This window comes from Neovison vison, chromosome 11 (genome assembly GCF_020171115.1).
Source record: "Neovison vison isolate M4711 chromosome 11, ASM_NN_V1, whole genome shotgun sequence".
Taxonomy (NCBI): Eukaryota; Metazoa; Chordata; class Mammalia; order Carnivora; family Mustelidae; genus Neogale; species Neogale vison.
The window spans coordinates 183,834,172-183,852,460 of NC_058101.1; the positions used below are offsets into that span (position 1 = coordinate 183,834,172).

General features: G+C 38.2%; 1 long non-coding RNA gene across 1 annotated transcript in view; it reads right to left on the minus strand.

The window, feature by feature from the left end:
• Positions 1-15,054, minus strand: part of LOC122889904 — a 59,309-nt gene extending 44,255 nt beyond the window's left edge. The window contains exons 1-2 of the long non-coding RNA XR_006380994.1: positions 14,922-15,054; positions 14,766-14,832 (exon numbers count right to left, since the gene is read on the minus strand). This is a non-coding gene — a long non-coding RNA (uncharacterized LOC122889904). The remainder of the gene's footprint in view (positions 1-14,765; positions 14,833-14,921) is intronic.
• Positions 15,055-18,289: the final 3,235 nt, after the last annotated feature.

Here is an 18,289-nt window from a genome sequence, read left to right on the forward strand (position 1 = left end):
TATCATTTCTGGTTTTCTTCACAGTACTCTGAGTTCAAGTTAGCTTCTGGAATCATTCCCCTCACTCAAAAGGTCTTTGCTCCCACTTACCTCTTTTGTGTTATTACTGACAAATATATCACATTTCTGTACATTGTAGGCTCAGCAATACAGTATACACATATTATTTCATACAACTGCCTTTGAAATCAGTGAATAAAAGAAAAGAAATATGCATTTACACTGTATTTTATAATTATCTATTCGCCTGTACTGGTGCTCTTTGTTTTTTCATGTGAACCTGAATTACTATCTAGAGTCACCTACTGTCAGCCTAAAGAAATCCCTTCAGTGTATCTCATTAGATGGGTGTGCTAGCATCAACTTCTCTCAGGTTTTGTTTCTCTAGGGAATGAATGTATTTCACAGGCTGTATGTTCACTGACTTTATCATCTCTTCCCACCTGTCTTTCATCCCAACCTCCACAGTTTTTGAGAGTTCCCTTAGGTTTCATCTTCTCCATCTTCTACTTCAAATGAAATGAGTTCCTTTGGGAAAAGACAAGGAAGGTACCTGTTTTATGACCTGTTTTTCTCTTCAGGCAAAATCTTTGAGACGGGGACCTCAAACGGGGGTTGGGGGAGAATGCATGGCATGCTTCTCTCTGAGCAACTCAACTTTGGAGCTGAGCGTTTGGCAGGGATGCTATGCATGACTTTAACCAGACTGATCTCAGCTTATCCTCCAAGCATGGAACCATTGCCTCATACACTAGGCCATGGGAAAATCAGGGTCCCGATCCTTTCCGTGGTGCCGGATGTACGACAGAGCCTCTGCTCCATGAGTGAGGGCTGACGGAAGAAAGGAGCTTCCATTTCTCTGCCACACTCATTAAGAACTCATTTCCAGCAACAGACAGCTAGAAGCCTGGTGAGAAATACTGACATTCTGCTCCTCACAGGAAAAAGGCTGTCTTACTGGGTGCTTAGGGAAAAGAAGGCCCTCTGTTCTTGGCTGTACCAATAAAGAGCGGAGGTTTCCTCTCACTGAGCTGGGAGGGGGAGGAGGATCGGAATCTTGGTTCAAATGCAACAGATGTTCACCTTTCCTCCTGAATTTTTACAGATTTTATTGAATAGCTATTTCTTCATTTGTTTTATGTCCTTAGGATCATTTCCAGAATATCTAATGGTTGGTTGATATTTTTTAACAATTTTCACTCGTCTCATGTGACAGCAGATCCATGGAGCTTCTCATCGTATTGGTCAAAAGCTGTTCTCCCTGGTAAAACCCTTTCTAACCCACATCAAAATCTATCAAACCACAATCAGAATAATATCCAAGAGCTCAGAAAATATACCACCCAATGCGATCATTTTATGGTTGTGCAGGAGAATTTCACTTCTCAGGAGATGCATGCTAAAGTATTTAGGAGTGAAGTATCATCAAGACCTAATTCACTTTCAGATAGCTCAGAAGAAATAAACATGCATTTCTGTGTACTCACATAGAAAGAAATAATATAAATATGGTAATTTGGTGAATCTAGGTGAAATTCACTTAGTTATTCACTTGGAGCATGCTTTCAGCATATCTGTGGGATTGAAATTTTCAAAAAATAAAAGTTGCAAAAGTATCCCTCTTAAAAATAATTGCTTGAAGATCTATCTGTATTGACTGAAAGGTTAATTAAATGTACTGCTTGGAAAGAAAAAGTTGTGTAATGAAATAATCACTGTATGCTTTGAAACCACTTAAACATTCAGAAACTCTGAAATTTGATTTTAAAATTAATAGAAATATCCAAATATATCCTTAAAGGAAATTGCTATTTCAAAAAATAACAACTCAATAATAACTGTTTTTATTTTAAATGCAGATTTAGGAAATGAGGAGGCAAAGTAAAGAATAGTAATAATTCATGCTCTTCATGCTTTCCAGGGGAGACCAGAAATATTGTTTTGTTCCTAACTTTCACAAATAAAAGTAGATGAATTTTTTAGATTGCCCAACAACTGAGCCATTTCTCCTGTGCTTAGGAAATCCAGAGGTGAGAAGAAGAAATCCACCTCCCACCACAGAAGATGTGAAGGCAAGTTGTTGGCTCTAACATGTAGCAGTTCTACTGTGGACGTGCTGCCCAAACTATGTCAATCATTTGCTCCTCCTCAGAACACTTTTATTAAGTAGGCTCCATGCCCAGGGTGAAGATCAAGACCTGAGATCAAGACCTGAGCCAAAATCCAGAATCGGTTGCTTAAGCAACTGAGCCACCCAGGCGCCCACTCCTCCTTCTCAGAATTTTAAATCTGCAGAAACTGATACAAAGAAGAAGGGAGAGTTTAAAATGTCTTCTGATGGTAACTGATGAGTCCAAGAAAGAGAATGACAATCTAACTTTTTGGATTAAGACCCTTATGATTCTATTAAAAGAACCTTTTCTTTCCCCTGGCTGTGAAATAGCATCATGGCTGATGTACAAATAAAGTCTGCTCCCCAAAAGCTGTAAAGACAGAATTCTTAGTTTCACTATCTCTTTTATGTGAAGATGAGGGCACAGGTCAAGAAATCATGAAGTCTCAAGAAGTGTAATGGTGATATGCAAAACTATCTGGCTCACTCTATATTCTGAACCCTCCACTTCCAGCAATCCTTCTTTGCCAGCCACAAGAACCCTAACTCTCTGGTTTGATATAACTCTGCATTCATTATTTGAAAAATGGCATAGTTCTCTTGCCTCAGTTTCCCCCAGCCTATAATAACAATCACATCTAAGTATGTCCTAGCAATCCAATTACAAAGTCAAAATCAAGGTGAGGAGCAACTTGTTTGCTTATACACACATCCACACATGCGCACACACCCTGCAGGACTTCGTCTATCTAAATTTATTTTTTTAATTGGGAATATATGTGGGAATGGATTCAGATAGTATTTGGACAAAGAAGGAAGAAGACGTTGGATAAGGCTGAATTTATTAATGCAATTATCATTACTGGCATTCTGTATTCTTTGTAATAGCCTAAGAATCTAAATAGTTCTATAATTATTTGCCTAGTTTGTCAACAAAGTTCGAGGCGCACACATAACTCTCAACAAATGAATTCTGAGGCTTCAAAAAAGTCTTTAGTATGATATAGAAGAAATCCAAGGACTCTGAATAGTGGTGAGCTGAAATGCCTCTATAATGGGCGACCTGCCTTTTCACTGCCTCATTATACCTCCTGATAGCTCCCAGAAGACATCCCTTCACAAAGAACCCAAGAAATTCAGGAGCAAAGGGAATGCAAGCATCTCAGAGAAGCATGTATGAGACTTTTTCTTTTTTTTAATGGGGCAGGAAGACTGGTGGAAGATAATTCAGTAAAAAAGGGTTTCCTGAGTTTAAGGAAAATTGGAAGGTCTGAGTGTGACAGAGGCCACACTGGGCAATTCAAAGCCAGAGGCATGATAGTAATATTAGGAAGCAAGAGAGAAAGAAGACCCTGATGAAGATGTCTAGGACTCATAAAATTAAAGTTGATTATCAAAACTTAAGTAGATTTAACTTTAATTTCAGAAGCCATTCTAGAGGGCTTTTAGGAAAGGCACAGAAAGGGAAAATATTTGTATTAAGCATGATTGTTCTCTGTCAAGGATCCTTTTAGTGACCATGTAGACAGCCAGCCCCCTCCTTTCTAGCTAACACACCTCTAGCTTATGGTGACACACATGAAAACTATGTGTGGGTTCATCAACTTGCACTTCCCATTACAAAGGCTGACAAACCTACCACCACCACTGTTTGCTCAACTATCCTGCTTGAAGACCAAGCCTGAGTCTCTAATATTATACACATGAGCCAGTCAAATGCCTAGTACAAGGTTAACTATACTGGTGTCCTTCCTTCCTGGTAAAGGTAACAACTTTACCTGACTTATTAGGATTTGGTATTGTTTTCCTTCCTTCCTATACCTGTACAAGTACTACCCCTAATGAATGCCTCACATACAGCCTGGTGTCCCACACAACACTGTTTCTGACCAAGGAACTCACTCTACAGTAAAGGAAAAAAGCAAACAAGACAACTACTGCTATCTTATCATCTGAAAACAGCTGGACTTGCAGAACACTGTAATGAGCTATGAAAGACTGCATCACTCCAGCTGAGAGAAAATATCCTACCAGGTTAGAGCACAGTCCTTAGGATTCCATTAATGTTCTGTTTCTTCTAGACCTAGAATATGGGTCCAGTATGGATGGTAGGGGTGGTGAGATCTCCAAGTAATATCTAATAACATATTTGCAAAAACTTGCACATTCTCATCTCATTAACTCCATTATCCACAAGTGCTGAAGGTTTGTTTTCAAGGAAGGAGATGACCATCCTGTTAAATTGCCAGCAGGCTGTCTGTCCTCCCTATGCCACTGGATAAATACTTAAAGTAAGGTGTTAGAGTATTGCCTGGTAATTGGCACTGTGATAAAAAGCAGATAAGGATGCATTTTCTCCCTAAGGACAGAGAAGAATACAGCTGGACCCTTTCCTAACATGCTCAATGGTCAGTTCTAAGTGGAAGACCACTGAAGCCCTATGCAGACAAGATTAGCCAGCTCGCAGGGTTATCCTGAAACTGGGAAAAGAATTAGAATGGGAAAGAGCCCCATTAACTCATGTGAGTATAGCTGAAGGGAAAGGGAACTTAATTTTATTTACAGCTATGCTGTACGGTATTATGGCCATCGGTCATATATGGCTCTTTAAATCTAAATGTAAATTAATTGGAATATAATTAAAATATTTTCTTAGCTCCACTAGCCAAATTTCAAGCATTCCTGGACCACATGTAGCTAGTGGCGCTTAAGAGTCAACACTGCAGGTCCAGAGTATTGCTGCTGTTCCAGAAACTTGTACTGGACAGTGCTGAACTACAGCCATATGGCCAACTGAAGAAATGAAAATCATAACCTCTATCCATACTTCCTTGCCATGAATGTATTTTAACCAATGTCCCTTTTCTTTCTTCTCTCTTTAGCCCTGTATTGCATGTCATATTTTTGAGCCGTAATTACCTTTCTAGTTTGGTCATCGTTTATTAAACACTGAGATGATGATAAAACTAGAGAGGACTGTCCCAGACATCGGGGACACAGTGAATGGTGCAAGTATGACCTTACCTCACTCCAGAGCGACAAGGTCAGTACTCTTCCTTCTCAGGCATCTTTCAGCTCTGGATTGCCTGGAGACTTCAGCTCAGCCCACTGGGTGCTCCTGTTTGGGGCATTAATGAGAAGCAAATGGTGCCCAGAGGCAGAGACCACCCAGAAACCAATGGGCAGAAGCAGCTACAGAGTCCAGTGTCCAGAGGGTTAGTGGTACAGGTAAGAGAGGAAGTGTGCGGCGGCGGTGTCCAGGAAAAATAGAGCATCCTGGCAGCACAGGCCTTCAGAAAGCAGCTGGTCCTGGAGAGTGGCCTGCCCTGTGGGCTGCCTGCCAATGGAGTCTCCCCGTGTGCCTGCCTGCCCTCTTTCCCATCAATTTTGTGAACACCTCCTTTTCCTTCTGAAAAAATTCCTTTTCTGCCTAATTTAATCAGCATTGGTTTCAATTGTTCACAAATAAGAACTCTGCCTGAAACAAAAATGATTAATAATAGATTAAAAAATCATTTTCCAAAATCAACAGACAAAAATTGTAAGAGGGAGGTTTATCTTTCAGAACACTGGAAAAGGGTGAAAGCAAACAAAGCAGAATAATCAAAGTAGAAAGACATAAATCCAGAAAAAATGAGAAAGAATAAAATATAAAAATATAAAACAAGATGACAGAGGCCAGGCCAAATATACATGTTATGATAATAAATTTAAATTATTTCAATTCTTCATTAAAAAATATTTTTAAAAAGAGATTTTTAAAATCTAGTCACATGCTGTTTAAGCTTAAAGAAACACATTAATTTGACAAGAAATGTTTTTAAAGGCTAAACAAAGGCTTATCAGATAAATGAAATAAAAAAAGAGAACAAGCGTGGCCCTGTTTATCTCAAACAAAATTTAATACAAGGCAAAAAGGTTTCCATGGAAAAGAGGGTCATTTTATATTCATAAAAAGCAAAATCTACATAAAGTCTGTAATAGCCATGAACCTTTATGCTTCATATAAAAGCATCAAATTATATAAAACAAAAATAGAATCACTGTGCAAGATTGTAAAACATCTCTCTCCTCATTTTATAGATTGGGGGAAAACACAAAGGGAGAAGGAGACTGGAAGACAGAATAGATTTGATAGAATTGTGAGCATAGGTCTGTCCATCCAGTCCTCTTCAAATCCACCAAAATGACAGGAAAAATAATCTTTTAAAAATTTACGACAGTGCTAAAAAACATATAATACAGTATAAACTGATGGACCAGAAATTTTGAATAATCTTGAGAAATGGAGCATCACTGATGGCAGTATAAGAGAAAAAGTAAAAATAGAGAAACTCCAACCCAAAGCAACTAAGAAAAAATAAAAACAGCAACTAATAAAAAATACATGAAGCAATTCTAAATACTTCCAGTTAGGTTAGAGGCAGCAGAAACAAAAAAAGAAGGGGCTGTGGGACAAACAAGATGATCAATTAGAGATGCGTTATAAAGTGCTGTACAGGTAGCTTCCTTTCGGTCTGCTTCTCAATGGGCAACAGGTAAGAAAGGCTTCTGCTTTAGGGCGCCTGGGTGGCTCAGTCTGTTGAAAGTCTGACTCTTGTTCTTGGCTCGGGTTTTAATCTCAGGGTTGTGGGTTCAAGTCCCACACTGGACTCCATGCTAGGTGTGGAGTTTACTTAAAAAAAAATTTTTTTTTAAAGAAAAAAGAAAGTAACAAACCTAAAAAAAAAAATTAATAAAAGAAAGGTTTCTGCCCCAAGATAACCATGAAGAACTTTTTCTACACTTAGTGGAAAATCTGCAGGACACCATTTCCTACCACTGTGGTTAGCAATCTTGGCTGTAAATTAGAATCAGCTGGGGAACTTTAAGAACATCCCAATGCCCATGCTGCTCCCCAGACCAAATAAATCAAGATCTCGGGGGGGGGGGGGTAGAACAAAGTCTTCAGTAGTTTATAAGGCTACCCTGGTGATTCCAGTGTGCAACCAAGGTTGAGAATCACAGTCTGAGTAGAAATGTTGAAATTGAAAACTGAAGAGCAGAGACCAAAATAATGCTATACTTCCACCTTAGACAACAATGGAAGAAGAAAATGGAAAGGAAGCAGATGGCTCTGGTTTAAGTGAAAGCAGTGAGTACAGCTTCCTCCAAGATCTGGGCCTCAGAACATACAGTTGGCTCAGTGAGCTCTACTCACAATCTCTGAATGACAACACCCAGAAGATTATGGTCTCACACAACCTAAGTGGCTACGCACCCCCTCTCCCCCCAAAACACCTGAGTACAGGTTTCTATTCTCAGAGCCACCAATAGGCATTAAAAAAAAAAAAAAGATAATCCCAAATAAAAATATGAGCAACCAAATAAGAATCACTTAACATTTGAGGAAAATCAATGAAAAAAAAAGCGCCAAACTCAACAAATAGCCTAAAACACAAAGGAAAAGAAAATTTTAAAATAAATAAGTTAATATCTTCAGAGAAATAAGAAAAGGCTTCTATGAAACTATAACAAATGGAGATCCTAGAAATTAAAAATATGATATTTTAAAACTCAATAAATAGGCAAATAGCATAATGGATTAAGATCAAACTGAACTAAAGAACACTTCTGTAAAGCATTAATAAATAAACACAACCAAAAAGAGGTGAGAAATATGAAATAAGGCTTGAATTGCATGGAAAACAGATTTATAAGGTCTACAATAGCAGGGAGGAAAGAAATATAATATACACAGAATTTTATAGGTGTATGAAAGGAGGTACATTATTATATTTACATACATAGAAAGAAAATGATACATGTATATGTATATGCATGTGTGTTATGTAGGTTATTTACACACAGAGAGTGATATATGTGTGTTTGTGCTATATTAGTGTGTGTGTGTGTGTGTGTATACTTATGAAAAACTTCCAAAACTGAAAAAAGACTGAAGTCTTCAAAATGAAATGCTTACTAAGTACTAAGCAGGAAGAAAGAACAAGGCCTGTATCTGTAAAAAATTCTATGTAATTCAGAACTCTAAGATAAAGAGAAGAATCTAAAGGCCACTAGGCAGTAAAACCAGGTTACCTACTGAGGATTAAGAATCATCTTGACTTGTCATCAGCAACATTAAAAGTGAAAAAACAATGAAACCGTATCTTCAAATTCTGAAGAAATAATATTCTAACAGAGGGTGACATACAATAAACAATAAACATAAATGAGTAAAGCATATAGTATGTTAGAAGGGGAGATATACTAGGGAAATAAGAAAATAGAGCACAATTAGGGAGACTTGGAAATGCAGGGAGACAAGGAGGATTGAGGGCAGGTTGTTACCAGAAAATGAGGTCATGGACGGACTCACTGAGAAGGACAGCCTGGGGCAGAAGGATTTACCAAGTAGACATACAAACAGAACTGCAAAGAGTACACTTTAAAAAATGAACACTAGGGGCACCTGGGTGGCTCAGTGGGTTAGAGCCTCTGCCTTCGGCTAAGGTCATGATCTCAGGGTCCTCGGATAGAGCCCCACGTCGGGCTCTCTGCTCAGCGGGGAGCCTGCTTCTTCGTCTCTCTCTCTCTGTCTGCCTCTCTGCCTACTTGTGATCTCTCTCTCTGTCAAAATAAATAAATAAAATCTTTTAAAAAAATAAATAATAATAAATGAACACTAAAATAAAAATAATAGCAGAGAAATATGGTGAGATTGAGGATGTGGGGGTTGATCAAGGCAAAAACAGAACCATAAGATGTGGTGCTGCACAACACAATAAGCTTTATTAGTTGCAGCTTGGACCGGATTACAGGAGAGGGAAAGTTTCTCACAGCAGGAGACCTTCCAAAAGTCAGTGGAGTGGGGCCAATTCCTGGAAAGGAAAGTGGGCAAGAGAACCCCAAGAGAAGAGAGAATCCATGAGAGGACAGATGTGATTAAGTGATGCCACTCAGCAGCACAGTGGGGGGTTGGGGAGTCTCTGGGTTTGAAGAGCTTAAAAGGGTATCAGCAGTTTGGGGCCCTTCATAGCTACATGGCTGGTCTTATCTACAGCTAGCAGACAGCTGGATGCATTTGTAGGGTGTACAAAGCAGACAGGTAGTAAATGGCTGAAAATATGCTTATCTGGGCTATATTTAAAGCACTAAAATACACAAAAATTGGAGTTGGCTTTGTATTAATAGTCCAAACCCACTGTGAAAAAGCACATGATATAGGGGACAATATACAAGGGACACCACAGACCTATTTCTAAAGAACAAATATTCCCCCCGAGTCTCACATTATCAAACCTGAAGCATATTATACTGCCGATAAACTAAAATTGACATAAATGTACCATACTCAAATATCAAAAAAATATATTTCTCATAGAATAGAAAAACTATTCCATAAAAGTAGCTCTTTTTATATTCCTAAATAATTTGATATGTAACCATATATTAGTTTATACCTCTCTACATTTTAAACACAGCACTTGTTTATACATCTACCCCCCACCCCACTAGACTATAAGCCCTGCAAAAGATTAGTTTATACCTCTCTACATTTTAAACACAGCACTTGTTTATACATCTACCCCCCACCCCACTAGACTATAAGCCCTGCAAAAGCAGCAACCATTTCTAGCTCATCTTAGTACTATAAGTATCCAGAACAAGTTTCTGGCACATAAGGTGTATCCTGTTAACATTTCTGAATGGTGAATAAAGAAACATAAAGAACAGAATTACAACATATTTCCAAGTTCACAAAAGAACCAAGAATAATTCCATCATAGTCCGTATTTCTTTTGAGGCTGGATACTCACTTTTTGGCTTTACCGTTCTAAAATACAAAAACATCAGTCTTTTCAACATGTCAAATCTTTTAATCAGTAAATAAACTATCAACTCAAAATTAGGAACTTATGATCTCACACAAGTAAAAGTCTAAAGGTAGCTGATTCCAGGTTCAGCTAATTCGCCCATCAACATGTCTGGGTTCCAATTTGGCTTCTGTATAATTTTTTGGCTTTTCTTTCAGAAGTGCAGGATAACAGCCATGGTTCCCAAGCATCATGTCATGATACAACAGTGTCCAATGAGAGAAAAGAAATGTGGAATTTCTCCCTGGATCTCTCTTGTTGTCAGGGAGAAATATCTCTCTCAGAAGACTCAAACAGATGCCACGTTTACATCTCTGTGTCTAGATCTTGGTGCTGGATCACACTTCAAACCAATTACCAGCAAAAGAAAACTGACTTCTTGTGTTTAAAAAAAAAAAAAAAAAAAAAAAAGAGGAGGGCAGAATTAATGGTTCCAGTTCCATGGAGATGGAATAAGAACATTCTACCCTATCTGACAAATTATAATAAAGGTCCTTTGACAGGATACATAAAGCAAGCATCTTGGGACTCTGATGAGTAAATAACAGCAAGCATACTTGGGAGGGAAATCAAATCCTAAAGACCAATCCAGATGGCAGCAAATTTCCTGGCTTTTTCTATTCCATATCCCCCAGCTCAGACTCTTGGGCAACCTGAATCTAGTGACTGCACAGGGAGTGTTGAAAAAAGCTCCAAGAGAAACCTTCTCTCTCTGACTAGTAGACGGGAAACAGAGCGCCCTCTGGGATAGAGAATGTTGGAACACCCAATTTTTTCTTTCTATTCTCCCTGCCCTGCATTAAAGCAAGTCCCAGTCAGGAAGCCATACTTTTAGGATAGCCTGGAGGTGGCAGCAATGGTGTCTGAAAGAAAATATTCCCTCTGACTAGAACGAAGAGAAGGGGATCTAGGATCCCACATTTTCTTCCAAAAGTTTCATAGTTTTTAGTTTTACACTTAGATCCATGATCCACTTGACTTAATTCTGGTATAAAATTTCCTTTTTTTACAATGATAAATGATTCCAACACCATTTGTTCAACAGACGATCCTTTCTCCACTGAATTACTTTTACCCTTTCAGCAAAATCAAATGGCCATGTTTGTGCAGGTCTATTTCTGGGTCTCTAGCCTGTTTCATTGATTTGTGTGTCTATCCCTTCACCAATACCATATCACTTTGATTACTGTTCACTTTATAAGAAGTCTTGAAATCTGGTCATGAGGTTTCTCTAATTTTTTTAAAAGATTTCATTTATTTATTTAAGAGACAGAGATCACAAGAGTCAAAGAGGCAGGCACGGGGGAGAGGGGGGAAGGGGGCTCCCTGCTGAGCAGAGAGCCTAATGTAGGGCTCAATCCCAGGACCCTGGGACCATGACCCTGAGCTGAAGGCAGAGGCTTAACCCACTGAGCCACCCAGGCACCCCTGAGATTTCTCTTAATTTTATTCTTCTTTTTCAAAATTGTTTTAGTTACTCCGCATTTACTGCCTTTGCATATAAACTTTAGAATCGGCTGGTCTGTATTTACAAAAAAACAAAAAACAACAAAAAAAACCTCCCTGGGATTTTGATGGGTACTTCATTAAATCTATAGATTATCTGAGGGAGAACTGACATCTTTACTATGTTGGATCTTCTAATCATGGGCACTGTATGTTCTCTATTTAGGTTTTCTTTGATTTCCTTCATCAGTTTTATAGGCTTCAACAATAGATTTTATACATGTTTTCTTAGATTTATACTTATGTATTTCATTTTATTAGAGTTTTAGTAAGAGATATCATTTTTATTCCTTTTTCCAAATTTTTAAATTCCAACCAGTTAACATATAGTGCAATATTAGTTTCAGTATAGGATTTAGTGATTCATCACTTACACACAAACCTGATGCTCATCACATATGCTCTCAGTAGTCCCCATCACCTGTTTAACCCATTCCCCCAGCACTTCCTGCCTCCCCTCTGGTAAACCTCAGCTTGTTTTCCATACTTAAGAGTCTGTTTCTTGGTTTGCCTCTCTCTCTTTTTTTTTTCCCCCTTGCTCATTTGTTTTATTTCTTAAATTCCTCATGAGTGAAATCATATGGCATCTTTCTTTCTCAGACTAACTTATTTCACTTAGCAATACTCTCTGGCTCCATCCACATCTTGGCAAATGGCAAGATTTCATTCTTTTCTATGCCTGAGTAATACTTCATTGTATATGAATACCACATCTTCTTTATCCATTCATCAGTTGATCGGCATTTGGGCTCTTTCCATATTTTGGCTATTGTTGATAATGTTGCTATAAACATCAGGATGCATGTATTCCTTCAAAGCAGTATTTTTGTATCCTTTGGGTAAATACCTAGTAGTGCAATTGCTGGGTCATAGGGTAATTCTATTTTGAACATTCTGAGGAACTTCCAAACTGTTTTCCCAAGTGGCTGAACCAGTCTGCATTCCCCTCAATAATGTAAGAGGGGTTCCCCTTTCTCCATTCCCTCATCAACACCTGTTGTTTCCTGTGTTGATTTTAGCCTTTGTAACTAGTGTGAGGTGATATATCGTCATAGTTTTGATTTGCATTTCCCTGATGATGATTGATACTGAGCATCTTTTCATGTGTCTGTTAGCCAACTGGATGTCTTTTGGGAAAAATGTCTATTCATGTCATCTACCCAGTTTTTAATTAGATTGTTTTCTGAGTATTGAGTTTTAGAAGTTCCTTACAGATTTTGAATACCAATCCTTAATCAGTTATGTCATTTGCAGATATCTTCTCCCATTCCATAGGATGCCTTTTAGTTTTGTTCATGGTTTCCTTCACTGTGCAGAAGCTTTTTATTTTGATGTCATCTGAATACTTTATTTTTCCTTTTGTTTCCCTTGCCTGAGGAGTTATATCTAGTAAGAAGCTGCTACAGCCAATATCAAACAGGTTACTGCCTGTGTTCTCCTCAAAGCTTTTAATGGTTTTCTGTCTCACATTTAGGTCTTCGATCAATTTTGAATTTATTTTTGTGTATGATTTTAAAAAGTGGCACAGTTTCATTCTTTTGCATCTTGCTGTCCAGTTTTCCCAACACCATAACAATGAAGAGACCATCTTTTCTCCATTGGATAGTCTCTCCTGCTTTGTCAGAGATTAACTGACCATACAGTTGTGGGTTCATTTCTGGGTCTTCTAGTCTGTTCCACTAATCTGTGTCTCTTTTTATACCAGTACATACTGCTTGAAGGTGGTATCATTTTTACATTATGGTTCCTAATTGACTTTGGCTAGTGTAGAGAAATACAGCTAGTTTTTATATGTTGACATTGCATCCTGCAATTTTTATAAACTTTTTAGTTCAGAACCTTTTTGCAAATTCCTTGAGATTTTATAAATAAGCATATTATCTGCAAATAGGGACAAGATTTCTTTCTTCCTTCAATCTGTATAACTTTTACTTCTTTTTATTGCTTTATTATACTGGCTAGGATATCTAGTACCATAAATTATAGGAGTGGTAAGAATGACATTCTTGCTTTGTTATTGATTTTACAGGGCAAGAATTCAGTCTTTCATCATTAAGAGTAATGTTAGCAGGGTTTTTATACATGCACTTTTACTAGCTTGCTGAGACTTTTTATCCAGAACAGATGATGAATTTTGTCAAATATTTTTTCTGCATCTAGTGATATAATTATGTGGGTTTTTTTTTAAACCATTAATATGGTGACTTACATAGATTGATTCTTTTTTTAGTATTGACCAGTACTGCACGCTCAGAATAAAATTCAGTTGATTACACAATATCATTTATTTAAACGTTGCTAGGTTCAATTTGCTAATATTTTTTTGAGGATAATTATGTCTATATTCATGAGGGATTTAGTATAAGGTTCTTCTTTTCTCATAATATCTTTGATATTAAGGTAATGAAGGACCCATAAAATGAATCTTACGGGATTTTTGAAATGGCTGGATTCAAATCTACCATCTTGCAAGCAGTTTTATATTTGTCCCATCTGTTCTTTAGTTTCTCTCTTCTTTTCAGCTTTATCCTTTATTAATTGAGTTTATTATTCCATTTATCTCCATTAATTTTGAGGTGCTGTCCTAGGTTTTTAAATAAGCATCTTGGTGCACCTGGGTGGCTCAGTGGGTTAAGCCTCTGCCTTCGGCTCAGGTCATGATCCCAAGGTCCTGGGATGGAGCCCCGCATCGGGCTCTCTGCTCCGCAGGGAGCCTGCTTCCTCCTCTCTCTCTGCCTGCCTCTCTGCCTACTTGTAATCTCTGCCTGTCAAATAAATAAGTAAAATCTTTAAAAAATAAAATAAAATAAGCATCTTTTTAAAAATATCTTTTATTTTAGAGAGAGAGAGCGAGCTCATGGGCAGGGTGGGGGGCAAAGTGTGAGTGGGAGACAGAATCTCAGGCAGACTCTGGCTAAGCAGGAACTCCGAGGCAGGGCTCCATCTCACAACACTGAGATCATGACCTAAGCGGAAACCAAGAGTCTGACACTCAACTGCCCCAGCCACCAATGTGCCCTTAAAATACACATCTTTAATTACCAAGTTTCTGCCCTGAAATTCCTGTATAGAGAAAGGACACTATAATACTATAGTCCCATTTCCTCTCGTTTTTTGTGCTAGTACCTTCTACACTTACATACGCTATAATTGCATAGTACGTTGTTACTTTTTTTGCCTTAGACAGTTATCTTTCAGATACATCAGCAACATTACATTTTAGACTGGATAATTGTTGTGTGAGGTTTCACGTGCACTGTAGGATGTGCAACAGCACTCTTGACCTTTACCCATTAGACAGAAGTAGCACCAGTCCAGTGTCACAACCAAAATGGTCACCAGATACTGCCAGTGTTCCTGAGGGAAAAGAAAGGAAGGAGATTCCGCTCAGCTGAAAACCACTGCTTTAGAGCAATTTTAAGACTTTTAAATAAACTTAAGTTTACCATCATTGCTTCCATTTTCAGTGTTCATTTCTTTGCATAAGTCCAAGCTGCCATCTGCTCTCATAGTCTCTCTCCATAAAGAATATCTCTTACTATTTCCTATAGACTAGGTCTTCTGAAAATGAAGTCCTTCTTATCTGAAGGAAAATAACAAAACAAAACAAAACAAAAAAATCTTCATTTTCCCTTTATTGTTTGAAACATATTTTCAGGCGTACAGAATTAACAGATATTTTTCTTTCATCACTTTAAAGAAGTTCCTCTATTAGTTTCTGGCTTGCATAGTTTCTGACAAAGTATGCACTGTAGTTCACTGTAGTTCTTTGTTCTTCATATCCTTGCTCCTCTGTATGTGATGTTCCTTTTTTGCTCAGACCTTAAAAATTGACTTTTGTCTTTTCATAATGAAACTACTGAAGTTTCATTATGATATACGTGGGTATGTATATTTGGAAACAGTGGTGGTATTTTGTCTGTGTGTGTGTGCATGCACATGTGTGTGTTTTCTCTGAGACTCTTGGATTTATGGTTTCATTTCTGTCATTCATTTTGGAAAAGTCTCAGCCATTATTTCTTCAGCCATTTTTTCTGGATTATCTCAATTCCTGGATTCTAATTCCACATTTGTTAGAATACATGGTATTGTCCAACAGCTCTTAGATGCAACAGGAAATTATGATGTTCAGGATAGAATTTACACACCCCCCTCACCCCAACACACACATATTTCCTTAGGGAAATTCTTCCACATTATAATAAATATTACTTATTTAGAAATGCAAAGTAAGAGAAGAGCATGATTTCTGAGGAAGGAAGGAAGAACTTCTCTCTTTATGTCACTGGATTAGAGCTAGAAAATATTAAAAGGAAAGTGTTTAGGTGGAGCCCAGGATGAGCAATCTTTAAGGCAGTCAATATTTTAATCTTAATCCTTTAGAAAGTAGAAACTAAAAGAAGAATTGAAAGGTTGATTCTTTAGTTGGGAAATGAAAAACCAGAACAGTGAGAGCAAGAGGAGAAAAAGTAGCACAATGGCCAGGCAGCAGCCATATTTGCCCAACACAGAGGACTTCTCAAGAAAATGTGCAAACATCCTGTAGCAAGCCTTGAAGGGAAGGAGGCAGGGAAGACTCCTACCTCCCGTTTCTTTTTGGTCACGTTTACATGCAGGAAGCTGACTAACCTCTTCAGACACACTTCGGGGTTGTGTCATCTTTTGAAAAACCAGGTCCTACACTCCAGAAAGGGTCCTTCCATTTACATCTGGAGGTAGACACGGTAGACACGCTACGTAGGACAGGTGTGACACCAAACCATAAAGAGAAAGGAGGATGGGAGGCAATCTGAAAAGTGTACAAGGTTTATATCTAACAGTGTGAACCTGTTTGATATTTGCATTTGGCTCCATTTTGATGAAGTCCAGCCCCTAGCTTGACTGACCTGTTGGGTTACTATTGTAGTCTCCTTACCCATCAATACGAGCAGGCCCTTCCGAATAATATCCCTCCCCCAGCCCTACCATGCAGTTGCCTTGTGCCAAACTGCAGTTATAAACAACATATCATCAGTTACTTTCTTCTTCAAGGCACTAGTTTTTTCTTCTAGCCAACCAAATTTTCTAGGAGTAAAAACTCCTGTGTTCAGGCAAGACAAAGAAACCAAATTCTTATCCCGAATGCTCAGGTTATATACTTAATTTGACAAACATTTATTGAGCATCTACTCTATGCCAGGAGCTACTCTGCATTCTAAAGAATGCAAAAGAAGCAGATTTCTTTTATCTCCCCTTCTTTCTCATTTCTGCTGTTTCCATTTGGTCTATTTCATTCCATTCAAAAGGGGAAATGAAAGCAGTTTCATTTCAAAACAATAAGGCAGCTTTTAAGATAGTTCTGAAAAAAAGGTTGCAACTTGTGGTTAAAACGGGTATCTACATTATTGCTGTTTCTTTGACCCTATCTCCCTTCACCAATGGGTAATTGAAAGTAGACTTCTATACACTAAGAGGAAATTATTTGCGTTAATGATCTAAAGAGACTTCATCTTTATTTTAGTGTGGAAATGACTTCAGATCCAGGACTGAAGAAGAAAGTAATCTCCTGGATTAAAATATAGCTGGTTATTATTTGTTCATTCACATTACTTGCCCTGATGGAGTAGTCATCAAACTAAGAATGAGTTATATAGTTATTGTCTAGATTCCCTAGCTATGGAAAATATAACCCAATGCTGAAAGAGTTGTTTTATTTGATTTTGACCAAGTCACATGTACAAAGCATGTCTTGGTGGTTTTAAGCCTGGTTGTCTAAATTCCTTTCCATCAAAGACCCAAATAACAACAGTGATTCACTAACTTGTAAAAGGGCTTTGAAGTACAGGAGCTTGAAAGCCGTGAGACCAGATGTCAAATTAAGATAGCAGGTGGCTCACAGTTCCTGACTTTCTCGCTTACAAGTTGCTTAAGAAGGTTTAAAAAAATAAAAGGCACTAAATCACAACAGCACTGGAAACTAAGAATATCAAACAATATTCTGGGAAAGAATTATGTGCAGATTTCTAAGTGAGCAGAGACCAGCAAAACAAATAGTCATCTTGGTGACTGATGTATAAATTGAATCGTTGAAAACTAAGAGACTATCAATCTTCTACTAGGTGAACAACATAATGCTTTTACTATGAGCAGGTCAAAATTCCACACAGACTCACGGGGGACAAGGAACTATCAGTTGAGATTCTACAATTATAGAACGGAAAAGGGATTCTGTTATCAGCTCTCTGGTCAATGGATATAACTGAAAAGCACTATGACTCACCTGCCCCATGCCACTAGCAACCAAGGAGGCCAGTTGCATGGCCTACAGGTCACCTCCTCATGGGGTAAGTGGGGGCCAGTAGTATGAAACTAGTTAGGCTTGCATATCAGAGTCTGGACTTTGGATGAACACATTTTTTACTTGATAACATCTGGCATGGGTAGATTGTCAATATTCTAAATCCTCTCTTCCTCTGTAATCTGTTTCTCAGATGCAGCAAAGAGCATGCCATATTATCCAAAAGTAACAAGGACTAGACCCTTCTGGAAATAAGAAGGAGACAGTCCTGCTCCATCAGAGTAGAACCTTTTCCAGGGTCTGGGGACTTCAGGAACAGTCAAGTTCTGAAAGTGGCAAAAGATATATCACCTCTAAGCCCCACAGGGGATGCTCTTTGAGACACATAGAACAAAATCAGTGATAAGAACATGTTGCAAGTTTGCCAGTCTGAAGACATACAGAAAGGAGAAGAAAGTCTGCAGCAAGGAAATGCCAGGTCACAGCAAATGTGGGGTACTCTTACCACCCACAAGAAAGTTAAAATCTGTATCCCTG